Raw genomic sequence first — 23,442 nt, forward strand, 5'->3', positions numbered from 1 at the left:
AACACAACTGGGGGGAAGTAGCAGTATTTTGGGGGCCGTTTCTCCTGCGTTTACCCAGGTGAGATTGCGCCATGGGGACACTTGGAATGGCCACAGAAGTTGATGGATTCAAGAAGCATTCGGGCCTCCACAGAAGGCACAGAGCTGTCAGGGTTGGGGATTTCATCTTTCTCACAGCTCCAAGGGCCTCTACCAAGGAGTGCCTTCTGGTGGGCACAGGACTGAGACCCCAGGGCTCCTAATGCTGTGAGACCCGAGATAGCGGGTGGCATTAGGAACCCACTGGGGAAACTGGCCAGTCACTGGCTACGCTCCCATTTTTCCTCTCCGTAGGTAACCCCTTGCCTCATCCTGGTAACACCTAGTGCCAAACTTTTGGAAGTGCATAAGCTCACCGTGGCACCCACATCAAGGAACAGTGCTGTTTGGATAGTTTACTGAGTCACTGAGAAAGGGAGACTGCAAGTTATCCATATTCAATAGAATTAAACCTAAACCATGACTACAGCTCCGAATGTTTCCAGACTTCAAGGTTATACACAGTCCAAAATTGTAATCTGAAACTAAAAAGTTGTAGACGATCTCATCTTCAGAGTAGGCATGCACAGCACACCTAACCTACCCCAAACTCATTTCAAACACTTCCAGAATCCAAAGGCTTGCAATGAGCAAGGCACAACACCCTGCTGCAGCCTGAGCCAAGCTCAACCTGCGCCATCTCAGGGAGGAAACTCAGTTTGAACCTGCATTTGAACAGGATCTTTTCTTTTTTGGGGGAGAGGCTGTAAGTTGTTATTGGTTGGCTTTAAAAATGAATCGTATAGTTGCTGGGCTCATTTCACCTCTCTTTTTTGGCAAAATCCAGGCCTTTTTACTAAGACAGCACCTGTCAGCATTATCTTCGGACAATTTCACATGAAGCAAAGACATTTTGCAGGTTGCTGCTTTCCCTTTTACTTTAGCATTCATGAGTCATCCATGTAATAGGACCCAATTGTCCAGAATATGCAAAGACTCAACCAATAAAACAACAAAACTTATTCTCAGGGCTGTTAATTGACAGTACAGAAATTATTTGTTATATTGGAGTTAGCCACCTTGCCGTGCTCTTAAAGATTTAGGTACACGTGGCTTGCTTTGCAAGAACGGAAACTGTTGTTTTGTTTGGAGGTGGAACAAATGCACGGTAGGTCGCGTAGTCAGATTTATAAAATAACTCATGGCTTTTAAGGCTGATAGACGTTTATGGAAACACACGGATGTTATGCAGACTTCAAACAAAATATCACATAAGGGGAAACAAAATGGTATTTTATTAGCATTCAAAATAAACTGTTTAAGTAAAAATTGGTAAGCTTTATTACCAAGACACCATATGTCTGTGGGAGTACATAACCCTTCCCAGAACAGGTCTGCTTGAACAAATCATTTCTCTCTACTATATATATATATATACACACACACACAAAAAGAAAAAACCTGAAAGTACAACCAGACAAAAAAAAGGAAGAAACAACATTCAGTTCATTTCAACAAACATTTGTTCACACTTCTGAAGACATCAAACAATTCTACCATATTTTTCAATTAAAAAAAAATTGTTTCCAGCATACAAACATATTACTGAAACTTACTCCTGAAAGTACTCCTATTCTTTCCCTTAAACAGAGGTAGTATAAAATTGAGGATAGGAGGATAGCTGCTCCTCGAGCATGTGCACTGGTCTGTATGAAATACAGGCACCTTCTACCAACACCATGGTTACCACCGATTCAACATTCCACCAAAATAATTATATATTTCACCCACAAAAATCCACAGCATTAAGGCTGCAACTAGTTTGTCCAGAGAATGCCCAGTCTTCCATGCATGTAGTAGAGGGAGAGGAACAAAATGAATCGCATTACCATGGGAACAGGGTTTACTACTTGCTTTACTAAGAGATTAATACCTATTGTCAGCAGATTTTATGATAAATGATCATCATTTTGCATTTTTGTAATGAAGATGCATCATGCTGTGTGATGTTCACACACTGTAGAACACTTTTCCTCTAATCACCAAGGGCTTTTAGTTTTGTATATTATTTTACATAAAAATAGGCTGCTTAGATTGTGATTGTTTTGGATTTTAACATTAAAGACAGACAGACACTTCAGCTCTGTGTTTTCTACAGCACTAGAAGATCATACAGCTATGGAATATTACATCAGCCTGTGATTTGGTGCAAGAGGAGGAGATGAAAGCAGGTAGTTCTGTAGCCATTTCATCTACAAAATCCAGAATTTGGGGGTTTACTTTGGACTTTATACCCCCACCATACATGTGGTTCAAAGTTGCCTGAAGGACTGGTCAGTCCTTTGGAACCTCACGCCCCCACTGCGGGGAGCAGAGCATTTTGTGCCCACTGGAATGGGGCTTCTGGTTTAGTTTCCTCTACAAGGAACCTCATTCGCATGCACCAAAACACTCCAAACGGACCCAAAACTCAACAAACCAGGAATGATCGAAGGATTCACTTCAAAACCATGCTACTGCTCCAAACTATTAACTATTTCTATTCCCAAGAGGATGCGATGGGACATGTTAAAAAAACCACACTAACATGGTAGGAGGAAGCTAAGAATGTGCTTTGATATAATTCAGTGCCCTCTCCTACCCTGAAGTGTCACGTAATATTAAAATTCACCCTGAAAGGCAAGAACTGGGATCCTTCAGTTAGTCGTGATGACATGGGTATCTAGTAAGCATCCATTAAACCCCTGTATCGGTTGAAAACCGGACAGTTGGCCCTTTGTTTCTTTGCTGTCCTTTTAGTGATGGAAGACTCGGTGAAAGGCATTCTGAAATTCTGCTGCCATGTTTCCTGGTAACCAGCAGATGTATGCATTTCTTTTAAACTAGAGAGGAAGCACAAGTGGCATGTTGGTGTAATAATTTCAAAATATTGTGCTGACTAAATGCATTTTCAAGGCTGTAATTCAAGACTAGCTTAATTTCTACAATTGATGACTGCCTCAAAAACAAATCCTATCATTAAATCCGAAACATTTTTGGGTGTGTTTCTAAGATCCTTGTTTATGAGGACAGTCTCCTCCTCCTTTCTTAACAATAATATTTCAGCTAAAGGAGAGGAAAAGGCTGAGTTTGGGAAGAAGAAACATGAAGAGGGCTCTGTTCCCAAGAACACCCAGAAGCAACGTGAAGACCTTGAAGGTCGGGTTCACTCTGCAGTTCTGCCTAGATGCTTATAATTTTTCATTTTCTGAAGACTGAAGGAATTGCTGGGAAAGTACAAATGCTAGAATTCGAGTATATAAAGGTTTCATTTCTGAATTTTCCCCAAAATGGGTTCCTGACCTTTCACAACAGACATCATCTGACTCTCCTGGTATGCTGACGTTATGAGCTTGCAATGGCCAAGACCCGGGGCTTTGATCCAGTGAGGTTGGTTACGTTTTAGTGTTGAAGGACTCGTTGCCTCTTTGGGCGTTTGCGTTCGCACAGTTTTAATTGCCAGATCTAGCTACTGCTTAGGTATGTCCTGTTGAAGAGCGGCAGTATTTTTCCAAACTTTGATATCCAAATGCTGGCAGTTGTAGCCAGTGGTTAAGAATAAGCCGCAATCAGGTTTGGGGATGGGAACCAGGTACCAAAGCAGAGGCAACACAGACAAACAAGGCACACCAAAGTGACGTGAAGCAGAACTGGCCTTAACATTCCCAAAATCAAAAATTCTTTGCTATAAGGAGATCAAGCTTTCAAATAAGCAGTCATGTGGGCAGATGAGGAAACCAAAGGCAGGAACCTGGCCTGGGCAGGAAGGTACCACAGCATGACCAAGCCCAGAGAGCAGGAGATAGACACAAGAACCAGGGGCTAGGAAGGAGGAACCCGGAGGCGAGATCGCAAACTCTGGAGCCCAGTGCCCAGGAAAGGCTGCCCCACACGTGGCGGTCGCACTGACACTGGTAGAAACGGCAAGGTTTGAGCTCTCCCTGTAGGCTGACCTCAGACCTCCCCAGCTGTCCCCCAAGCAGGAAAGTACTTCTTGTCACTAAGGGCACTCCTTGTCCCTTCCCACAGCTTAAAGCATTCCTGATGTTGCTGAGCAGTTAAGCTGGGCTGTGCCAGGCTACAGTACCACAAAACAGGAAAAATCAGTCATATTGCCAAGCCTGGGAAATACTACTCATGTCCAAACCACTACCGCCTACCTGGGTTAGTTTTCTCTTTGGGGTGATGAGGGGTTCAGCAGCTGCCTACGTGCTGTTAGGATCTGGTTAGGGTTTCTGATTGTGGGTTAGCCTTCAGGTTAGGGCCAGGGGGTGCAACTTATTTTTTAGGATCCAAGTTACAGGTTAGAGTGAGGCAGAGCATGAAGATGAGGGTGTCTGCCTAGGGTTTCTGGTTAGCAGGGAGGGTATGGGCTAGATTTCTTAGTGAGGGGTTTGGATTAGGGCTAGGCTTAGGGGTAGCATGTCAGCTAGGGATCAGGGCTGGTGTTCAGGGTAAGGGTTGGGGTTCAGCTTTGAAGTAGGATTTGGTGGTTCAGAATTAGACTAGGGGATTGGGGTAAGAGCTAGGGGAAAGTTTTAAAGGAAAGGTTAAAGCAGGTGCTGGGACAGACGACTCCTCACAGCAGCACCCACATGCTGGCCTCTACCCTGCCTCTTTGCCCTCCACAAGCCCTGCTCCTCTCCAGTCAGGTTCCTCCAACACAAGTGACCTCATGGCCCACACACACCACGTCACATTTACCCACACTTCATCTGAGCTGCTGCTCACTTTCCCCCACCTCGAAGCACCCCCTCCTCCCATGGCCTTTCCCTCCAGGACCTGCCAGCCCTGCCCTCCTCCTGCTTGCTGGCCCACAGACTGCTGAGAGCCAGGGTGGGAGCGGGGGGCAAGGGCTTGGGCTTCAGGTCAATACATTGGGTTGGGACATCTGGTGAAGGTGTCTGCTCTGGGACTCTGGGATCAGAGCTACAGGTAAGGCTAGGGATGGATCAGGGGTAGGGATTAGGGTGTTTAGGTTTCTCCCTAGGGTTTCTGGGCAACCTTTTTTGTTTAGGGGTTCAGTTTAGTGGAAGAGTTAGGGTAAGGTAATGATTTCGGGCTTCAGCTCAGAAGTAAACATTTGGGATTAGGAATGGGGTAAGGGCTAGGCGTAAGGTTTAGCTTTAGAGTTAGGGCTTTGGGTTAGTGGTTAGACATTGGCTAAGGGCCTCTCTGAAGAGGTCTCGTGAGGCGTCTCCCAGCCACATCGCCTTTACCTGAACCCCCCCTTACCGCCACAATGGACACCACATCCTCATATGCTGCCACCAGCACCCACATGCACTGGCTTCTGCCCTCTATGCCATCCCTGACAGGTGTCAGCACCTCACAGAGCCACTTGCTGCTCACCAATCAGCTTCCTCTAACGCAAGTGACCTCACAGCACACACCTACCGTGTCACTTCTGCCTGCAGCGTCCTCTGAGGTCCCAGAGCCTCTCCCCAGCCCTGGTCTGGGCCACAATCACCCTGCCCGTCTCTGCTCTCTTAGTCCACATGCATATTTCTCACTGAACGTTTTAAAAAGAATAAGATCAGAGATACATGCAGGGTATTGTCAGGAACTTAAACCAAAGAATGTTTCCATTCATTTCCTCTATCCTGCCTTATTTGATTTATTTGTACATGAAATCAACTATTTTCTCTCCAGCATGTTCTCTGAACCTCTTACTTTCACTCGGCCTCTTCTGTCTTCAACTTAAATAAGTGACTCCTTTATAAGTATTTAAAACAATTATGTTAAAAATCATAGAGCAATATTATCAAAGCTAAGGAACGTAAATTCACACTTTTCATGAAGCAAGAATCCTAAATCTCTCGGGCATCATTGAAAATTACTACCTTTATTTTAATTAAGCAAATGTTACTCATAATGATTATTAATAGTACCTACATTTTCATGTATGATTCCCTAGCAAACTCCATCTCCACACTTCTCTCAATGTCTGATCTTGAATTTTTATGCAGCTAAGATATACTCTGTAACTCAAGAAATTAAAGAATACTGAACAGCTCTTTAAATATTCATATAATTTGCTTTCTGCAGAGACTAATCACTACTTTTTTTTTTTGGCTGCTTACAACGAAAATTCATGAACCAAAATGCACTAAGTAGCATTAGGGTATGGGGAGCAGAATTGCTTTGCATGCAAACATTTTTTCTCCTCTCCCATAGAAAAAATGTTTTTTGATTATGCTTAAAGAGTATCTTAAGCAAAAGTTTTCATCAGAAAAAATACAAATGCAACTGCATCCTCTACAACTAATAAAACTTCTCTGTTCCGTGTTTGTAAATCAATGCGCTTACTTCCTAGTAAGCAAAACTTAAAGGTGGTGTTCTTAAAATCCCTTAGCAAACCACCTCTTCCAAAAGTCTCCATTGACTACTAATAATATGTAAAGAGTATTATTCTGACATTTTTATTATAAGCTTTGTTGTCAAATCGGAGCAATGAAAACTTGATTTACTGCAATCCCTTTCTGGAAAGTCAACTTAGTCATATTTTTCTTGGGAACAGAAAGTAAACTTGAGTCAAAGTAAGTGATTTTCTTTAGCATTATTTCTTGCTTTCTGTATACATTTCCTATATATTTACATCTGCCTCTGTTTAGAATGTATGTAAATGCTGGTTTCACACAGCTGGAGGAACCTGGTAGATTGAAGACAGGAGCAGCGATCGAATTCCAAAAATACAATCTCAGTTCTGACGGGTTTTTTTTCTGTATTCTGTGCCACACAAACTTGCTCTATTACTCAACTGCACCCGAAGTACGTTTAAAGCATTTACTGCTTATAATAAAATAAAACCTCCAAAACAGTTTTTAAAACATCTTAGTGAATTTTTTTTCCTAAACACAGGTCACTCAAAATTTCACAGTGCCTCAGAAGGTTTGTTTACAGATCAACAGGGAACGCATGTTTATTCCATCTATAGAATAAATAAACAAAGAACTCTGTGCTTGTTCCATATTCCTCGTCTGTCATTGTACCATTTTATACTGCCTCACGCCTGAATTCTTCAGGCATTGCTTGCTTTGACCAGCTGACTTGCTGTATAATACAATGCACTTTAAAAAAACTGTATAAATAAAATAATCTTGACAACCAACAGCCATATTCCATCATATCTGGCACTTGCATTAGAAATTGTTTGGGGTACCATCACAAATCACATCAGATGAGAAGACCGAGATATCTAACAGCTGCTCCATTTGGATTTGATGGAAACGAGAAGCATCACTTTGAAAAACGTCAGTACATTCTCTCAGATGAAGCCCACACACTTGTAACTTGTAAACAAGTCCTCAGCGTAAGCAGAACACCCAGCTCAAGGCACGATTCATCCCTTACACCAAAGAGATGGCGAAGCGGGGGAATACCAGAAGTAGACCCTAGTCACAGAAGTCATTGGGATGTCCTCTCGCCTATTCCTGTACAGCCCATCAGTGAAATCCCTGCTTGTCTCTACAGCCAGGACATCGGGCTGTCTATTCACGTTAGGCATCAGCTGCCCAGCTCAGTGTTTTGAACTCAGCACATTTTGAAGCCCCACGTGTATGTAGGTAATGCCGTGGGGAAGAACAGACCTCAGCTCTGCAGAAACTCAGTTCTGACACTGCATCTGTTGGGGGGTGAGTGGGGGAAAGGTTGAAGATCTTCCCAAACCACAGCCTGACCAGGCCTTCCACACTGTTAGACAGGCATGAGCTAGGATTACTTCAAAAAAAAGTTTAAACTTGCTAATTCAGCTCTGCTCACACAAATATTCTCTAAAAGCGGTGAATTACTACAAGTTTCAGGAGTTATAAGACATCTTCTCTTTCCCTACAACTCTCTACCACTCCAAAAGACAAGTCATCTCCACACAGCCTCTTTCTTAAAACAGCCAATGTTATGAAGCTGGCTCTGGAACAACTTAGTCGGTGTGGCAACTCAGTGTTCAGAGTGGCTTTCTATCAAATCAGACACTGATGAAAAATGGAGTAAACCTGGACATTGAACTTTTCAGATTTTTGAAAACTTGCAGTGCGTGGGGGTTCATAACCCAAACAACACATTACACTGACTCACTGCTGCAGTCTGTTGTCTTTGACACCCTGCAATGGGATGATCTGAATTGTTTGAGAAATACAGTAGAGGAGAAGACAATAAAGTGTTCATGGAAAACATTAGGAAAGTGTGCAGAATTTCATGACTTTCAGAATGCTTCTTAGAGGCTTAAAGGACAGACAATTGAAATACATACTCTATTTATCAATAGTCTCTCCTTTTTTTTTCTCTCAGCTGATCATCACTAGCTCTTGCAGAAAAATCTACATCAGGGCCCTCCCATCCCAGTTTATCCTGGCGTGTTCACAGGACCTTTCTCTAACTTACATCTTCTGTTTTCCACCACCCCAGTTGCACAGCTGGTTTCCAAGACACTATTCATCATGTACATTGACCACTTCTCTCTTTGTAGACCGAGACATAAGATAACTATACACTGTGAGGGTGCATGGAAACTCATGTTTTTTTGAAGTATTCAGAAAAATCCTTCACTTGCCAGGGCCAAAGCTTGGAGTACAGATTCTCCAAACATGTCCAGAGGTAAATGTATCTCCCAAAGAACTGAAGGAAATTCCTTCCCTATGGTCTCTGGTAACAATGTACCAGGCTCCAGCCAAAAAACATCGCTAGGAGCCTAGCCAGCAGCCACCTCCTCCTGGTGTACTACATCTGCCGTGCAATGTTCAAGAAATTGGTGGGAATGCATGAAGAGCTGGCACTATTGCAGACCAGCAGCAGAGAAGGTCTAATACTCCTTCAGTCTCTTCTCTTGCCCTCACCTCACTCGACAGGGAGACAAGAGTGCTTTCACAAAATTTTCTTTGCTTGTTACAGGATATGGCATTCAGCTAACACAGGAACACTACCTTGTTCCTCCAGCTCCATTAGGGACCCCCAAAAATCTTACTCCTTTCAGAGGATGTCTTAAAGGATGAAACAGATAGATCCTTCGACATGTGAGATTGTCCCAATGGTTTGACATGACGAGAAGAGAAATGCAGAAAATACCTTTTGTCTTTCTTCATGTTATTCAAGCTGGAAAGGCTTTAGCTCACTTAATACTGAGTTCTTCCTAAAAGCAGAAAACATGGTGCCAGTCCCTCCCTATGAAATGCTCTTATTCATCAAGGAGGGAAGTTGGAGAGAAACCCAGAGAGAGAGAGAAACTGCAAATATGTCCTCACCCAGCTCCAGCTACACCAAGTGAAAAGCTGCCTGGGCCCACACGTCTCCCAGCCTACGTCCAGATGCTCCTCACTGCTGTTCTGGTGGAGGCACCCACTCCCTCAGCCCTGCTGGGAGCACGGGCCACCGGCTTACTCTCCAATCTGTTTCAATCACAGCAAAACAAGTTTAAGTGACAGGTTGTGGTACATTTTGCAAAAAATGGTTTCAGAAAAACTCCTAGAAGCAACCCAGTCGTGAGCTGGGACTGCAGTGAGAGTGGTGAAGAACAGCAGGTTGACCTTCTCAGCAAACACGGCCAAGGAGAAACTGGGTAACAGCCTTTCCACTCAGGAAAGATGGGGTACCTCCCAATGTGCATTTGAAAATCGTAGTCCTCAAGGGAAGTTAAGTTTGCACCAGGTTCAGTGTTCAAACAGACGCATGTATTGTTCAGTTATAAACTGACAGCAAGAGACACCGAATGCAAAATCTGCGTGAGACAGTAAAGGATTTAGGATTTTGTCTAAGCGTACACAGAGCTGCAGCTGCTCTCAGACCATAAAAATAGTGTTGTGCTTTCAGCCACACACTCTACGCATCACGAACCTGGGCAGAACCAGCAGATGGACATTCCCAGTTACAGTCTGACACAATCCCTCCCTCGTACTCTGCCTTCCCCCAGCCTAGAAAGACTTCTTAAATAGGGATGACACGAACTTGTATGACATAATTACACTGAGCTTTTTAAACAAGCGGTTGCTCTTCCACGTTTGTGCATATTCATTCCTGTCCTCCAGAAATCTCCCTCCTACTCTCCATCTTAATCAGGTTCAGGAATATTTGAGCAGCGTATTCTGGAATAAAAGCGCCCACAGTCGTTCATCCCCCAGTCTGTGGAATGTTTATGTTAGCCCGTTTTAGGCTGTGTTTGGCTTGGTTAATATTTCTCCCGCTTGCACGGAACTATTCAAGGAAACTTTCAGCAATGCATAGCTTTATGGTTCCGAACACATACATTCCTAGCTCTTTTTCTTACATCACCCCTCTGTCCACTGATAAAAATAAATAAAGACACATTCATAAACTCATGTCCTTTACTGTTCAAAACAATACCCTCATCTGCAAAAACTTTGGTACCTGAAAGCAAATGGGTATCTACAAGCCATTCAAGGATCACACACATGCAGTTGCACGACGTGTATGAATTTACACAGGTTTCTCCACAGGAGTACCTGTGATGTAGCAACTACATCTGCATGTTCCCATACACTCATTGTGTGTCTACATACAACAAACCAGAAGACAGGACAGAAAGTGTTGATTAATCAAAGACTAGGCACGCTAATGTAGTAAAATGCTTAAAAAGACCAAATTTTGCCTGAGATATTGGAAGTAGAAGTCTAAGGTATTTCAATATTTGTAACAAATGTTTTTTTAGCAGCCTGCTGACTTAAGACATTTGAGCTTTGATTCATACTTACACAACGTCTAGTTTGTATCATTTTGGCACTTAAAGTATCGCTCAACAGCAAGCTACAAACAGCATTTTAGGCTTGAGAGTAAATTTGAATAATTTATTTAGGAAAAAACAGTGTATTTCTAGAGCTTCTGTTTGTGAGATAATGAAAACAGTCGATTTTAATTTTCAACAAGTTCCAAAATGACAATAAACCCCAGATATCTACAGAGGAGTTTGTACACTGCCCCATACAGAAGAAAATCCCAAGGCCTGAGTAGTATTATAAACCTCGGCAATCTTGCTGCTAGGTGTTCTGAGATATTGCTAAAACTTGTTTTAAATTATTGTAACGTATTTGGTCTTAATCAGATTTTTATCCCAGGTTTGAAAAAGTTCAAAAATATTTCTATATCTCATACTGCCATCGGCCCCTGTAGTCCTGCACTTTGATATCATGTATTTTGTATTTCTCTACTTAATGCACAATGATTAATGAATACCTGCGGGATTTCCAGAATTTGTGAACCATCCAATCCAGCAAATCATTTAAGCATGCAAATAGTTTCATACATTTCCTGACATTCCCGCAAATGAGAACAGAATCTGAGCTGTAGCATTAATACATCATACTTAAATTAAAGCTTAGCAATGCATGAGTTGTTCAGATTTGTATTCAAATAAGACAAACAAGTATGAAATCCAGAGCGGGGTCTTGAGGCTGACATTAAGTTTTACTTTTTAGATTTTTTTCCCTCCATACTATAAGTTTGTGTTCAAGGACTTTGGTTCAACATTCACTTAAGAATATCCAACTTGAAAAGCCACTTTTCCCATCAAAGGGGTCTTTTGAATTGAAAAATCATAAGGAATGCTCTTCTTGCTCCGTTGCCATTTTTGCAATTATCTTATTATATAAATATTAATTTCAGCAAACTCTTTAAGAAATGGTTTACATAAGCAGCTTTTTAGTTGATGCATTATCACTGCTGTTTTAGAACATTTATGTGGCTTGTTTATGTCACTTTGTTAATTTTATTGTAATTTACTATCAATTAATAGCTCTGCGGTTATAACGTGTTTAATCAGTTACAACTCTTAATTATGCCACAGCATTGCTTAATAAAACAATACACTATTGTGATTAAAACAAATTAATTTGTTATCCTCTTTTATGGGTAATTTATTGCACGACAAAAGCAGTCATGAAATTGTTTTCATGGCAGCTAACTGAAAAAGACTTTGCGTATTTCTTTCTTACCTTAACTACAGAGAAAAACCGTCACTGGTTTCACTGGGTTTCTACAGATCAGCACCAGGATCATAACTGTCTCAAAACCAGACAACAGTCATAGAAACCTAGTAACGGAGCGACCTTGTTTCTGAAGTCATGCTGAAACAGAGGACCGGCGTACTCGGCTCCAGTCAGGATCTGTCCAGCCACGAGGCCCGTCCCTGAGAGTGGCCAACTCGAGGACTTGTTGAGCCAGAGGTTGTACCTTTGCCTGGTGAGCTCAGGGGAGAATTTTCCCTCCATGAAGGTGTTAAATTGCACCTTGAACCCACCTAAGCTTTTGCCATCTGCCACGCTGCATGGCAGCGAGGTCCACGCACTAACCCCTACATGGGAAAACACTCCATTTGCTTGTTTTAAATCTTCTACTGGATAATTTCATGTAGTATATTCTAATCCTGCTTCTTGTATTACGAGAAAGAATTAATAAATTGCCTGTAACCACTTTTCCCCACTTTGGAGCTTATATCCCTCTGTGAGGCCCATGCCTCAGCTGCATCTTTCAGGCAGAACAGTCCAAATCCATTCACTGTCTCCACACGATGACACTCCGTCCTATTGCCCCTCTTTAGGCCTTTTTTTTCCTATTAGTTATGCATAGCCATTTATTCTGTTTGGTAATGGCTAGCACTTGTAATGACTAAATTAAATCCTAATTATTTCAGATCATTTCTTCATATGTCAACATCATTTAAAATTTTAATTCTCTCCCTGTCGACATGCTTTCAAACCTTTCTGAAGCTGTTGTGTCTGCGACTTTCCAATTCTAGTCTTTCTGCTATCGCACAAGTCCATGAAGAAAAGAATTAAACATGACAGTCTCACGTTTAATATTTGTCACAAGCTCACGACAGACTTGAAAACACCTCCCTGTGTGACAGCACGCGTGCAAGACAACGGTTTCACATTCAGCCATGACCATGTTACTGGTGACTTACCCTAGATTACAATTCCAATGTTCGCTTAGGAGAACAGCATGTGGTAAACTTTTAATAGAGCGACTGAACTTGAAATAAACTGTCATCCTTGCTCTGTCCCCATCTACTAAAGCGCTGGGACCTCTCCTGTCATTCGTCAGTCTCAGGTATAGGTCATGGATAATGGTTCAGAGACTGTTCTGGCCAGACGCTTTCAGGGTGAATGTCATCAGTCTGGCTATTCCTCTTTGGACCTTTGCATTATCTCCTTAAATTAGTGACGTAACTCTGATTATGTTTCCAATGTGTCTCATGGTGAGATGAAGCATTTAATTAATTATTTTAAGAATATTTATATTAAATATTTGTAGACTATTCAATACTTCATCTTTTGGAAAATGAGTACCATCCATTTTACTCTTACCTGGTAACAAAATTAAATGTAAAAATACCTTAAGATTGATATTTTACTGAATGGAGAGCAAAAATATTCACACTCCAAGTCCCAAAGGTTCGTTCATCTCTTCTGACTCCAATTGTTTTATGTTAAAGAGATGGGTATCATCTTGTATCACAGTCCTCTGACAGACTGGCAGAGATGGTGTAAAACTGCTGCCATTTTTGGGGAAAAAAAGTTAGAAAAAGGAAGCTATAAAGCCTAGCAGAAGAATTTTGAGATGGCCGAGCTGATATGACTTCTCAGCATCATCTCACATATTTGTTTCATAGTTGATAACTTTGTTCTAATCTTTATTTTAGATTTTCTCCTCCCCACAAGGTATTTGCAGAGATGAAGTTTTATGCCTGAACATAAGCACTTCGGTATAATTTGTCCCCTTACTAATTATTTACTTTTGCAGTCCACGGGGCTTTACTGCATTGATGCCTTAACAGAATTTACACACAAATTCTGGAAAACGAAAGGCAGATCACTCAACAAAAACAAGGTTGGGACCGGCTTTACGTGGAGGTCTCTATGCTGTGCAACCTCTTTACATCACCAATTACAGCATGTTTTATACTTCAGGCATTACTGAGCTGACTTTTTTCCCCAGGGCTCGTCTTCCTCCTAAACTTACTGGTTCTGATTTTTTGTGTTTTCTGTAGAATGATGAATTCGTAAAGTTTTGCTTCCGTCTAAGCAATAAGCTGTCACATGAGAGGGCAGGAAGGGTGGTACAAAGGACACTAAGTGATGTAATTACATGAAATCTGCACCACAGTTCACTGGGGTTCTCCTGGAGCAGGGAAACTACATGCTTCATGCACATGCTTTTTGAACACAGGAAAGGGTTTGTGCAGAGTGGCCCGGAGCTGGCTGCTCCACCCTGACCCTTGCTGCCACTCAGTTCAGGCTAGGCTTCCTCCCAGCATCTCCATCCATGGCCTTAGAAACAACCCTTACTGTACCTGCTGGTGACTTTCAAAGGTGTGTTCCAGCTACTTCCAACCTTCCCCACATCATATGGATAAAGTGCCTCCACTGAAGACGACTGTAGATGTACTGAGGGTGCATTGTGATTGCTAATTGCGAGAGAGGAACACAGCTGGGTTCTGGACTGGTTCCATTACCTTTGAAGCACAGGAGGAGGAGGAGGAGGAATGCCTAATGCTGCAGAAAAGCAAAGACAGCAGACTTGAATCTGAAAGGGGACCTCCCTGGTGACACTCAGCAGTGTGGAAAGAAACTCCCTGCATGACTCAAGCAAACAAAAATGCATGAAAAAAACATGCTTTTCAAATAAAAGCTCTCCCTAGTGCATACACGTGCCTGGGGGGCATCTCAGGGGAGACACATATATTCGTGCAGCTCAGCTGCGACCTCCCATCTTGCTCCTAGATATCTTCTGGCGGTTTAAGCATAGACCCACTCTGGCTATGATAAACCCCTAGGATCAAAGCAAACACCTAATTGCCCATTCAAGAAATTCACTGTCCACAAATGAACACATTGGTGTGACATTTTAACTTACTGACTAAATACTAACACTGTTACGAGCACTTCAGCAAAAAAGTGCATCTTTCCTCTTGTGGGGAACTTTATTGCTACAGTCCTTTCTGATTTAGCAGGTGATGCTAGGTCAAGACTTAGCACTAATATCTTCTAGTCCATATACATTGTATACAACCATGTTTGTATTTTTGTCCTCATCTGGTAGGTATTACATGTTTCAGTACTTTCCTGATGGTTATGTAGCAACTAAATGTTAAAAAGAGAATAGCTAGGGCATCAAGACATTTTCTTTCTGTTACTCTCCTAATTTTTCCTTTATATTCCACTGTTATAAATGTTTCATTTGACATAAAGGAACATAACTTGCTGCAGTCAAGTGATACATGTAAATCTCGAAGGTAAGCTATGGAAGCTGTTCAGTCTGAGTGCTCCTGGTATCACAACTGTGCCCACAGAGGGCTATTGCCAACACGGGCACAATACCATGGCTGAAACTGCCGATCAGGCCACGGCTCTTATTCTGCACCCACCCCCACTCCCTCCCGTGCAAGTCTGTGACAATTGCACAGAAGAGGTTAAAAACACTGGTGTCCACTTATCTCTTATGCAAACGTTGTGGATGGAGATCCGCAAGGGTGGTATGAGAAGAAGCTGGAGGAGAGTCTTATGCCAGCGAGATGCCCTTGTTTTGGCTAGATAATACAGAGTAAACAGGTAAACGGTTTCTATACAGACTCTTGAAGGCCACAGTGCCCAGAGTGAGACCTTTTGCTTAATTATCTGTAAAATTAATATTAAAGTTGACACCCCTAAATATGACAATAAGCCAAAAGAAGTAGATGCCAAACATATATGAGTATAGTACTAAACTCTCCACCCAAATCATATTAAATGTCACCCCAGGGAGCAGACAGCTAAGGTTGGGTACAAAGGATATTGAGGAAGTTATGCCTGAGGGTGGAGAAAAGAAATTGCAGACTCTGAAGAGGCAGTCGATGGGCTGTGCTCCTTCTCCTCCACCCAAGACAGGGACACCTTCTTGGTAAGCACTGCCATTTCACCTTTTTAATGAAGAATACCCAGGATAGCATTTTGCTGCCACTATGATCATATATTAGCGCTACTGCAGAAAGTGCATTTATTAATTGCAATTCTGAACTCTTTATATCTGTCGCTTTAATATACTTTCTACCTGTTTCAACTTTGCAAAACTGTCTCACTGAGAGTCCTTTAGGGGACTCTGACAGGCAAACATTGACTCTGATATGTGGCTATACATAATCCTTTAGACGTAAACCGTTGACAAAGTCTAGGACTAAGACTGGATCTAGCCGCACCTAGGCTCCTCTCTGAGGAGGAGTTTAGAAAACAAAGGGGTCCTTTCTGAACCTCGGGACTCAACAGGAGGGCCTCCCTCAGCCACACATCAGACTCATACCCTTTACTACTCCTCCTCCACACACTGGTTAGAGCTCGTGGGATTGAGGATTACCTCCTCTCTTCTTCCCTGGAAGGGAAGAGGGACAAATGGCAGAGCTCTCCATACTGCGCTGTGCACAAGGCCACGCCGCTCACAAGTCACAGAGCTCAGTTCAAGAGGGTGAAAGGTGCTTCTACACCTTTCTCAGCCTGGCCTTGAAAGGCAGGTAAGTCCAAAAACCAGAAGACTACTGGGAGGTAGCATGGTTTTAAAGGTTGAGAGAGAAAAAGAAAAGCAAAGAGATCAAACAAGGGAGCAAGGGAGAAAGGAGAAATTAAATAGGAAGAGTACAGGAGACACTAGGGAGGAGCGCACCACAAAGTAGGTGGTTTCCAAAGAATAACCTGACTTTACATTCAAATGGGGCCACTCATTGATAGATCACTCATCTCCATCATGAGAAACATTTTAGAACTTACCATCACCACCAACAGCTATTTAAATTTGGGACGTGCAGCAGAAGTTGCATATTATTGTACCTGTCCTGTCCCTTATTTGGTACAGACGTTGTCATTTGTGCTGTGAAAACTCACATGTAAAACAAATCTTTAAAAGTAGTTTGCAAGTGTTTTAAGCTTCAAAAATCTGTTTCTGTAAAAGCCTAACAATGTTTCTGCATTTCTTCATGCCATGGCTGTATGTTACAAGAAAAATAATCACAGCTCAAGCAAGGTAACAGGGTATGTATGACTGAAAGGACTCCGGGCTGTCAGGAGGAGAACTCACACAGCTGAAAAGCAAGAGAAAAATAAGGCACAGTGAAAGGAAAATTAAAGCAGTGTTGTTTTGTCTTTCCTTTCTAAAATTGCCTAGTTATGCTGAAGTATTGAGACCTATCATAAGAACACAGCCACCCACACATTCTCTGATGCACGCAACATGCCACACTGTCCTCCAGAGACTGCTGAATGAAGTCTGTCAAGACAGAGAAAGCATGCCTTCATTTCAAGGAGAATTTCCAGAAAAACAGATTCAAATAGCTTTAAAGTATTCCTACGCCAAAAAAGAGACCTCAAGAGTTTGTGAAACGTCCCTCCTGTATGCTGTGAGTGTGAAACTGCTTAAATGGCTGCGCCAGCTTCAAAAGCAACCACTGCCGCAACAGTCCGTCACCTGGAGGTTTCTGCCCTAACCTAGCAAAAGGGGTCAAATAAGAAATCCTCACCCATCTTCATGTAAAATACACCTCAAAGCGTCAGCTTGTAGTGATGTGGCAGACTTCGTACAGCTGCAGGTAGAGACGATGGCTCTCTCTGGTAACCCCAGGTGGAAGACTGAAAATTGAACGCTTGATAAGACATTTTTGCTCTGATTGCCTGACAGTGGCCAAAAGGAAGTTCAGACTAACAACCTATTTTATAACTTGTAAGTGTAATCCACTTGTATGTTCCCTCTCTCCATTTCCAGCAGGTCAGTAGATGCTCGTGCCTGCAAAATACCAATCTGAGCTGTCACCTGGCTAGCTTAACACTGCCAGTAAAAAATTAATAAAAAAATTCTTAAATTCCTCAAACACACCAACCTCATCCAAAGAGTTTTTTTTTATTTATTAGTTTTGTTTTAAACACAGATACTAAACAAGGCGACATCTCTGAGAACTCTGCTTGGGATGGAGTTACTGACAGCATCAGAAGAGACCCAACATCCAACATGCAGTGTTTAGAAAAAGAGTGACTTGATCTTGTTATACCAACTTTGAAACTACCTTCTGTAGCACCCAGAGAGAGCTTGCCCTTCAGGCAGGTTTTTACAGGCTCTCACGGCTTTACTTTGATTGCTGTGGTAGCCGAAATATATAGCTTTAGTACGAAAGGATTCTCTGTTATCCTACCCTTTGGGAGAACTGCATACTGTGACAAAGACTTTTCTCTTCTTCATGTCTTAAATTTCACAAAACTAACAAAAGTACAGCACATCTAGCATTACTTTTTTTTTATTTTCTAATGCCCCTCAGCCCCTTGAGGGCTAAGCAATCACTGAATGGTATTTAACATCACCAGATGTGATGTTAAGGCCAGGCTGGATGGGGCTTTGGGCAACGTGGGCTAGTGGAGGGTGTCCCTCCCCATGGCAGGGGGCTGGAACTAGATGGGCTTTGAGGTCCCATCCAACCCAAACCAGCCAAAGATTCTATATCTGATTCTTAATTCACTGATAAATTGAAGTTTGATGACATTTGGGGGTTCATAATCTGAGTTGCCTAGTGTCACACTGCTCAATATGGCTTTTTTCTATTGCATTTTAGGGGAAAGAACAAAGTTCACAGCCCTGGAAATAAATAAAAAAATCCACATCTGCGCTTCAGGATCAAATGATTTCGGTATCCTGCGTCAAGCCTTACCCACAAGGATTACCCCCTGGTATCAACAGAACCATTTAATCCCTTGCTGTGATTTGCTATATTCTCTCCTGGCTCAGACAAATCTTCACCAGCAGCTACATTTTCCTGAGAGACTTAATATCCTGCTGGTGAAAGGCCATTAGTTTGTTTGAACACAGATCATACAAACTAGAGTTCTTTAAAGAACAGAAGCAGGGGCAAACCCAGAGGGTTTCTGCTGGGCTATGTGGCCCCTCCTCAGGCTAGTGACACCTTCAAAGCCCAAGAGCACAACGCAGATGTTAGGGCATTGCTTGTCCGGGGTGTTGCTGGCAAGTTTTGGTCATTTATCTTCAAAGAGGTAACAAGTCCAAGGAGCGGAGGAAGCACAGGTCTTGGACCCTCTGGTGGGATATGGGTTTGTGGGAGCTGTTTCTGCTGCCATCAAGAATGTGAATTCATTTTAAAGACAAGGATAACTGAAGACCTAAAGGTCATAATATTGCATAATTAATTAGGGTTATATTAAGTAAATCACTAAAAGTAAAAGCAAACAAAACTCTTCTCCTCCCACTTCGATTCATTTGCTCTTGGATTCAAACATGCATACAAATACAGGAGGTGACACCCTACATATGTTCTCCGACTACAAGAATACGCTGTAATGCAGAACTTGAGCAGTCACCACCAACTCCTCCCTTTCCCAGCAGCACTTCCAGGGGATAAAAACATGCATTCATACGTGGAAGGTGATGACTTCATACCCTCCCAGCAATGCCAACTCACAAGCAAACAGCCTTATGTGCTAATAAGGATTATAAGGAGTAGCGTTTCTTCTTAAAGGAAGCATAATATTCTGTGCCAAGTGCTTCCTTCTGAACACATTGTTTCTACAAGCGCAAAGCTGAGGCGGCAATATAAAAAACTGCTTGAATGTTAAAATAGAGAATTGGAGAGAAAGAGCCAAAACAGTATTATATAATGTAATATCTATAAGAACATCTTCATTGTGAACAGGTTCACTAGGTTATGTATTTCCGTTGACCAAAAAACACAGAGTTCACTTGGTACAACTCTACAGCCAGGGTTAAATAAAAGAAAAGGCAATCACACAACAGTCCTTTCTATCCATAAAATCCACAAATCTAGTCATCTTAAAGAACAAATGCAGCAATTCTTACACGCACACAACTCTACACTGAAGGCAGAATTCACACCAACAGAAATTACTGGGCAGCATGCAGGAAGAACAGCAAAGATCAGCTGCATGCTCAGTGCCTCCTTCACTACTGCACAAAATCATCTCTCTATATATTCACCTTTCAATTTTGTTTTGCTTTCATTTTCAGTGGTTAAAAAGACCAAAGAACAGGATCTTGCCAACAGCCCTTCTAACCCAGCATGCTCTTAGATGAAATGTAAGCCACTAATAGTACTGCTGAAGGGTGAAAGAGCATCTTGCCATGTCTGAAAAGATTTTCAAAATCAGAGAGACAGCAGACTACTGCCCAGAGGACACAATATAAACCAGGAGCCACTATGTGAAAGTGTGTGGAGATCTTGACAGCAGAAACACGGATGGGCAGTTGTGCTGGAGGGTGTGGAGCTTACGTATCCCCTACCAAGCAGCTGAGGATCCTGTCCAACTCAGGTTTTGGTCCTTGAACCTCAGAGAGGTCCTCTTTGGCACAGTGTCTGCTTTTCTTACCTCTGATCAGGCCCAGAGAAGACGACTGAGCCTGAAACACTGAATCAGGTGGGGATCCTCATAAACAGAAAACACTTGGACCTGCTCACATAGTATTCCAGTCTGGTGAAGAACAAAGAAATTGGGGAAATTATCCATTGACTTTAAAAAAAATAAGGATCCTTGTCTTGTAAGACAGTTACTATACTTTTTCTGCTTCTTTGATTGTCCTCTACAGAGCTAGCTGTACAAAGGAAATGTTTTTGTTTCAAGGCATTTTTGTTCTACTACTTCTTTTGCAATGGTCGCATGCCAAGCAGAGAAGCAGTATCAATCACAAGGCAAAGAGTGGCTACCCTTCCCTACGCCACAGAAACAGATGGATGCACTCAGATCATAAGTCTTCATAATTAATTTTCTTGAGGATTCATAATACCTGTATGAATCTTATACATGTCTGGGTTTTTTAAAAAAAAGTTACTTTCTACCAATTGTTACAATTTTGGTGGTGTGTAATCTGAGTGTTAAATTCTCTGATCGTCCCTGTTAGTAGAATGCTAAAAATTAACATTTTTTTGCCCAGCTACTAGATAACCAGGAGGAGAAACAACTTTGCCGTTAATTCTGGAGGGCATCACATTAGTCTTGTTTGATGCTCTGTTTTGACCTTCTTGTTGATGCCAGCAACATCCTCAAAATATAAATGCATATGTAGAGGTCAGTCTTGGAATTCATCCATAAGAAGAAAACCCTGCCTCAATTTGTGGCAAATAACTAAGAAGGTCTACAAGAAAGTCATTACATGTGTTTTCTCTCCTTTCTTTCTGCCCATTCATTACGGGATTTCCAGAAAAGCATCTACCTTCATTGTTAATATGCCTGTTATTTTCTAAATAAAATTCTATTTATTATATAATTAAATAATAGAAACAGGAAAGGAAATGGCAGGTCCCAGTGGATAAAAGGACGAACAAGAGGAATTTTAACAAGAAAACTATATGAGAAAATTTGACTTTTTTTTTGAAATTCAAGAGTGAATATAAATTTGAAGCGTAATAAAACCTGAATGCTTGTTTGATTAAGAAGGAAAACCAATCAAAGAAAGCAATCATGTAGAAAACAATCCCTTCCAATGGTAATTACACCTCTATTCCAAACAGGCAGCCAATGCTTGAGACTGTGCGCAAGCTAGATTTTTGTCTTAGAGTTATCATCTGCTCTCATTCAAAAATACAATCACTGCTCCAGTCAAATCATCAAATTGCTTATGCGTCCATCTTGGAAATGTAGTTGAAGATGGAGCGCAACCATTTCTGAAGAATGATGCTGGAAAAACTATGAATATATGAGACAAACTCGGGCAGAGTTAGCCCAGAGAATGAATACGAAGGTTGCAGTTTTTCCCTTCCTAGCTGATGTGACTCTATCTGGATTCAGAACATGTTCAGAACGAATGCTCTCTTTTTTCTTTTTTTTTTGTATGGAGCAATTAGATGCTCAGCAAAGCATATGTTTATACTAATTCCATTCCTTTCATGCGTCCCCCTTTAATTGATCTCATTTGTGTGCAGTGCGACTTTTCTGCTATCTCTGAGAAGTGTAATTTCTTCTTATGCCACATTGGGGGAAACTGTTTTATGATCCAACTGTGCTAACTGATTTTCTTACAATGAATTCTTTATTGTTAGCAAACATGATGCTTACACTACTTAAAAGTTAAATAATATCTAGTTTGAATACAATATTTTTTCATATTTATCCTTGGAAGAACAGATCCTCTAACACCATCCCTATCCAAACTAAAAATTGGAGTACTACGACCCTTGCACAGACCTTTTTCCTTGCCTCATGCCTAACAAAATAAATAACAAAATCAAATGCAGAGAAAAATACTTCATTAGCTGAATCAGATAGTCCTCCCAGACAAAGTAAGTAGATATAGGTAACATAATTGTTAAGTTTCCTGTTACTGAGTCACTCATTAAGCATGTGAATAGTCTTTCAGAACTCATTATCCTTTGCAGGACAAGAAGCAAAGTAAGATAATGTCAAAATACGCACCTTTTGCCAGCTACACATATGTGCCTGCCTTAGCCATAAGCAACAAATGAGGAAAACCCTAATATCCAGAACCTCTACCTCAACTACACATGAGATTTTCAAAATCAAGAATTCAAAGTGGCCAGTGTTAACATGTTTCTATTACTTTTTCTCTTTTTTTTTTTTCCTTATTGCAGCTTTGAACAATGAAATACTACAACCACTCTTCAGCAGGCTAAGGGGCAATATTTAAGGACATTGATTGCAATGTAAAAACTGTGGCTTTGACTGATGTAACAATAAGTACAATAGTCAAAATGGAGGGCAATTTTTCTGTAAAGTCTCTCTTTTACCAAATCACAGTGTGACTCTAAGCTTTTGCTACTGGCAAGGAATAATTATTTTAAAGCTACTGAGGTTTTCTAATAGCATTAATTTCCATGGACATTTGAGTGTCATGTAGACATTCTAATTAAAAAAAAAAATTCAAAATTACTTTAAAGTCTGGATGACTGGTGTTTTCATTCTAGAGACCACAGTTAAACATACTTGTTTACTTCAATAAGGGGCATTTTTCTCCATCCTCTTGATCGTTCAGAAACGCTTGCCAGGATTTCAGCTCCACCCTTAGGTCCCTGTGACCTCTCAGCACACGGCATCTGGATGCCTTATACAAGCCCTTTGCCGTTACTGCTCTGCCATCTCTTCTCCCGCAAGGCTTCCAACAGATCCACCCTCCCTCTGGGCCACTGCACGAGTGCCCCTGAGTCACTTCCCCAGCCTGGCCCTAGTACAGATCCTCGGGGGACCTCAGTGCATCCCTCCCGCAAACGCCCACATTGCTCCCTCATCCCTTGTTTCCTACCTACGTGACCGACCTCGTTGAAGGGTGTCAGTGTGCTCGAACAAAATACTCGCTGAAGGCTATGAACACTACTGCATACGCTATCAGAACAGATTTAATTAATACATCTGAACAACAGCTTAAGTCATACTCTACTGCAGAGATGCGCAATCA

At 41.7% G+C, this 23,442-nt stretch overlaps 1 protein-coding gene across 5 annotated transcripts in view; it reads right to left on the reverse strand.

The window, feature by feature from the left end:
• Positions 1–23,442, reverse strand: part of PCDH15 (protocadherin related 15) — an 872,980-nt gene that overhangs the window by 486,230 nt on the left and 363,308 nt on the right. The gene's annotated exons all lie outside the window — the stretch shown is intronic.

The sequence above is a fragment of the Balearica regulorum genome, chromosome 7 (assembly GCF_011004875.1).
Source record: "Balearica regulorum gibbericeps isolate bBalReg1 chromosome 7, bBalReg1.pri, whole genome shotgun sequence".
In the NCBI taxonomy this organism is placed as follows: domain Eukaryota; kingdom Metazoa; phylum Chordata; class Aves; order Gruiformes; family Gruidae; genus Balearica; species Balearica regulorum.